Source organism: Gavia stellata, chromosome Z (assembly GCF_030936135.1).
Source record: "Gavia stellata isolate bGavSte3 chromosome Z, bGavSte3.hap2, whole genome shotgun sequence".
Lineage (NCBI taxonomy): Eukaryota > Metazoa > Chordata > Aves > Gaviiformes > Gaviidae > Gavia > Gavia stellata.
Window position 1 is genome coordinate 78,396,802 of NC_082637.1, and position 5,899 is coordinate 78,402,700.

A 5,899-nucleotide genomic window follows, 5' to 3' on the forward strand; every position below is an offset into this window, starting at 1 on the left:
AAGATGGATATCACCTTAACACTTTTTTCTTTTCGTTTTTGTTTCAAGCATTGAATTTGTGCCCAATAATACACATCAACTGTGATTGTACACTATTCCCTCATAGCCCTCTCTCCAGTGTTAATTCACTTTATAAAAATATATAAATATATAATATATTTTTCTTTTTACAAATAAGTCAATAGAAATAGTTTAGTATTACTAACATAGTATTTATAGTGTTGATACAAAATGAAAGCTACTTATGGGTTATAATATAAATACAGATTTTAAAAGGACAAAAATGGTTCTCAGGCAACACAAGATAGACTGGAAATACCATTTTTAACATGCACACATCAGTGAGTGTAAACCCCCAGGGAGGCTTACATAGCAATTCTATTTTAAAGCATTTTTTCAACTTCTTATTTTAACATGACCTCCCAGAGTGGAGGAGACAAACTTATCACTGGCTGCTGCTTCTTACCTGCTGGCTTATTCTTGATCAGCAAGACCAAGAAGTAAGAGATACATCAATGTAAGTTCATGAAACCATTTACAACAATTTTTGTCTGTTTTTTATTTTGCTTCCTGAGGCTCACTTATGCCAGATGGGAAAAAAATCCTGAAGTCAGCTAAAGACTATTTTTAACTTTTGTTTTTGTTGATGATTTTCTGTGATCAAAATGTTGCTGGTCTTTAGACTAAAAAGTATTGTTTTCAACAATATGCAAAAGTATAATGGCAAAACCACTGTTACACTTATAATTTTAACTGTTTAAGCACGGGTTGTTAGTATTTTGTCACTGTGTATACTTGATGTAAAATCTACTGACTTAGAGCCACTCTTTCAGTATTCTGGGGGATGCAACAGTGCAGAAAAATTCACAATCTTATCCCAAACTGTACAGAAAAAATGCATCAAATATGTCTTAAGCCATCATTTGAAATCCACCAAAAATAGCATAAAGAGTGTAACAATAATATCATATTTACTACAGACAATGAAAAAAATGGATAGTTTTAAGTGCTGGAAAACAAATTTAAGTCAGCTACGCATAATCTATTTCCATTGCAGACAATGGAAAATGTGCATGTGAATCTGAAAGCAGAATTTGGTCCTTAAAGCCTTGAAATAATGAGTGCTACTGTTCCAACATTTGACTTTGCAACCTAATTGTTCTTCTTCTCCAAGTATGGGGAAAACACTAACAAATTCTGTATTCTATGAACGATTATAATTCTTGACCTTTAAAATGATGTATGGTACTTCTCAAGCAATTCAGCTTAGTTTATGTTCCACTAGGATATCCTAGGGCTGTAATGAGGCTTTAGACAAGTCTGCTGGGGTGATCTAATGTCCACTGAAGTCAAGGAAAGAGTCAACCTCAGCTGACTTCCCATGGATGTTGGATGAAACTGCTACTGAGGGGCTTTTGTGTTTTGGTTTTTTTGTTGTTGTATTTCTTTATCCTTGTTTGTCTTTATTCCTTCACATTCCTGCATATCCGTCGTATTTTTAGATCTGCAACTGTGCAGTGACTTTAATCATCACTGATTCCAAAGAAAGGGGGAAAGAAAGGTAGTAGACAGAAATAAAAATAACCCAGCTGGCACCATTTAAAACCTGTTTTCTGTATTGCTAGGATGAAATGTTCCTGTGTGTGAGGGAAGAGGCAGAATGCCTGCACCTCGCTTAAGCCTTATTGAAGGCCTGTTTTGGGGATGGGGTAGGTAGCCGATGTGCCACTGGGAGGTAAGAGATTTCCACTATAATAAATATCTGTCCTCCTACGAAACTTCCTGCAGGTGACACAGCCTGGCTCTGATCTCTTTGTGCTCCGCACATAGCAAGGCTGGTACAAAATCTGGGTTTCCTGTGTGCCGGCTGTCCCAGGGTTTTGCATGCCATGGCAGTGTAACCACCAAATCTGCAGCCTCTGAGTTACTGGCTGCTGTCTTTCAGGGCTGTAGGGTAGGCAGTGGATTGGTGGGCACAGGTGGTCACTCATACTGCAGAGCTATGCTTTTGTGACTTGGTTTTGGGGCTTGAGACCAAATCATGACACTACTGAAGTGAGTGCAAGCTGTGTCCATGACTTCCAGTGCCATGGCAAATCTGATTTGGAGGTGAAGGAGAGGGAAGCACAGAAAGCCGCCAGCAAGACGGCTGCCCAGCTTCCAGGTAGTGGCAGCCATCTGATTGCTCTTAGCACAGCCTTGCCTTTTCATGTGAGTGCTTTTAATGTGATACAGTTAAAATACTTTTGCAAGGCCGGTGCTGCTCTCTGCGGGATTTCTTTGCTGTTTCCCACTGAGGACTCATGCAGCTGCTCTTAGTATGTGCTGGAGTGCGGGGAGTCCCATGCCAAGGAGCTCCTAGGGGTGCCAGGTGAGATCTCAGCCATGGAGCCAACCTCTAGGAAAGTCTTTGATCTCTGTTTCTCCCCTGTTGGCACTTCTCAGTAGCAGCTATTGCAGGATCTGACCTACTTCCCCACCTTGCCTTTCCTGTGCTGCAACACGAGGCTGGGTATCAGCTGGCCTTTGTGGGGCAGCAGATCTCCGCTTCCCACCTCTCCTCCCCTGCCCAACCACCCCTCTTTGCTGGGAAGAGCTGCCTTGAGCTTGTAGGGGAAAGAAGCCACCCCACAGTGTGGCTGTCTCGTGTCTCTCCTCAAGCCCCACAAGGCAGGAAACCAGACCTTATAACCAAATTGCTTCTCACACTATTAGCAGGCTCAGAACTTGGCAATGGTTCACATCTCCTGCGGGTATGCCTTAGGCGTGTGGCTTCAGAGTGGGCTATTTAGCGTGGTAATTCCACAGTTCTTCTTGGCTCCAAGGAGGCAGATCACTGGCTGCGGATGTGCCATGCTGCCCGCAGGTCTTTGAAGTGCTGCTTCACATCAGTGCTGTAATTCAGCCCCAACACAGACCTCAGCTCCATTGGCAGGAGCCAAAAATGCTCAGAGTGACCCAGAAGAAAGAAGACGGGCACTCTTAAGTTTTGAGCTGTGAGGTCATAAAAAGCATTTCCCACAACTTCTTGACTCCACATACTGTTTGAGTTGTTGTTTACCACAGTATTAGGATGGTTTGTGCTAATGTCCAGCCTGTGCACTGGGTGAGGCAACATCTCTGATAACCTTGGCTTAGCAGGGCACATCAGCAACTTTTGCTTATCTGTTTGGGGGATAAGCTGTGGAGTTTGTGTGCTTATTGTAATAGCCTCAATATTACAGGGGCGGTTTTGTTCTGCTTTGCGACATCTCTAGTAACTCCAGCGTCCAGTTGGTGCTGATGGCAGATTGCCTGGCAAATTCCGATGGGGCAGCCCCAAATAGCCTACTTGTTGAAGTAGTTAAACACATATGGCCAGAATATGATACCCAAGTAGTATCATACTCCAAAAATAAATTTATTAGCTTTGAAGGGCATTTAGCACACCATATTACCCAGTCTTCATTTGTGGACAGTTGCAAGGAATTGAGTCACCTCAGCTTAATGAATTACCATTTGTATTAAGGCCCTGGGAGGCTTGTTAATTGACTGGGAGGGAGACTTCTGATTTAAACCATTCTCGTGGTTTTGCCTCATGCTGTCAGGAGAGTATATGTCGCAGTCGCTGCGGTTCAGCTGACGTGTGACAACTCAGTTGCTTGTAATTGTTTCCCAGTATTCCGACTGAGGGTGTCAAACCGGCTCCACCAGCAAGTTGCAAGCTCACCGCGGTGGTGTGCAGCTTCCCTGGTGCTAAGACACAGCAGTGTGGACGGGGGCTAGTGCTGCCAGCTCTGACAAGCCTTCCTCTCTGCCTAAGCAAAGGATTGGGGTCTCCTACCATGGCTCTTGACGCCGAGTACCTTTTGCCATGAAGTCAGCAGGGCAGCTGGCTCACAGAAGGGCACCGTACTGCTCACATCCAGCACAGCCTGTAAACTGGTGGTTGGGTGAGGTGGCTTACAGTGAGGCACTGCAGGCGGCTGGCTGTGCTCCTGACTACATTGTGCTCCGATGTAAAAGCTGAACTTTAGCCCCACAGTAAGGCTGTGATTTCCATAAGACGGGGGTAGCTGGCTCCAAAATGGGGCTCACTTTTCACCTTTCTTTTTCTTTTTTCCTTCATTTTTTCCTGCCACTCACCTTTCTTTGATCTGGTGTTAGAACTCTTCAGTGAGTCATTCCAAGTCACTAGCCCAGCAGAAAATGCAGCAGAAAAAGGGGGAAGTCAGATAATTTTCTGCCAGATTACTGAGTTGAATCTGCTCACAAATTGAGGTGCAGAGCCAGTGGGGGAGACTAAGGAAGGTGTTCCCCTGCCAGTATCACAGAGTCATTAGCCTGGCTTAGCTACTGCAGCCTTGGAAACCCATTAAAAGGGTCATGCAGACTGAAACCCTTCTGAATCATTTGCAAACGTATTGGTTGCCTTCAGAACCATCTACCAGCTTTTGGGAGATTTGCTCAGTGCTACCAAGAGCAAAATTTGGCCTTGAACTTAAGAAAGAGGCAGAGTGCCAAAGCACAGGCCTGCACACAGTGTGAAGGAGCCTGCACCGATGTTAGTGCAGGTTTTCCCACGTGGCCTTCTCATGACACCAAACCAAGAGTCAGACATGGGGATTATACATGGATGTCACTGGACTGATCTGGATGCAGCTGTGCACAATGCATGCACTTGGATCTGTTCACGTGATTGCACATTTAGCTGGGCAGAGCTGTGGGCATTGGATGGCTTAAGCTCTGTTTTATTAGTCACTCATGCATGTATTTATGATGATGTTGTGGGTTTGCACAATGTACATGTATTCATGCAGGTAGTTGGAACTGAAGTCTTTGATATCTGGGTGTTGCAAACTGCCTGATTAATTTTCAAATACATATTTATGCAACAAAATGTATTTTTAAGTGCAGGAGAATGAAATACTGTTGTGAACTACATTGTAGACTAAATTACAAGGGATATCTAAAATAACAGCACATACCTTGTTCATTTGCGTAGTGCAATAAATCTTGATAGCAGCATCCAGGCTATTGACATATAGGACAATCTAACAATGGAATCAGTGTTGCTGTTGCACATTCTCCTTTATGAAGAATATCAACACTTCTGAGCTGTTTTGTGTTTTTGTTTTTAGAAGCTGCTGTGCACTGGTATTCAGTCTACAGTGTAGTTGCCCTCTTAGAAAGCTGTGTAGAGAATGAGATGCAAGCAACATGTTGTACTGTTGTGCGTGCTTGTCTCAGATGTTTGTGACCAGATCTTGTTCTGCTGTTTGCGCAAGTGATGTGGGGTGGGAAGATGGGGATAGGGAAGAGCAGGTGTTTTGTCACTGGAGCCTGGGCTGCCCTAAGGACTGAAGCAGCCTTATAGGAAACAGAGATTCCTGTTGCACTAGGTTTCCTCCCTGCTCCAGCTCATATTTACCCTTTCTTGTCACCGTGTCCGAGTACGTCCCGCAAGTGCGTTGACTGACCTCACTAGCACAATGTGGTGCGTGGGCTGATCATTCCTCCTGACAATAAGCTGCAAGTGACTGTGATTGACTGTCTGGTCTTCCCCATCCCCGACATCCCTGCTCCTCTCACCGTCCCTGATCCTCTAATATTCCCCTCTCCCAGTGTCTGCACTGTGGGGGGGGACCGCTTTGTGCGGGGGGGCTTTTGGCTGAGAGCTTCCTCCCTGCCTATCAAGTGACCTTGTGCTTTGGGGATAATGTGCTCAGGGCGGACCGCCTCACGTCGGGTACGTGGGGTTTGTGGGATACAGATGCGAGCACTCTGGAGGCTCGCGTCTCTCGTGCTGGAAGCACTCTCCCTCCTTCTTCTCTTCTGCTTTTTGTGAGAGAGCTTTCAAATAATGAAATGAGATGAAATTCACTCCTGTGTAGAGGACCAGGCGCACATCTGTGCACTG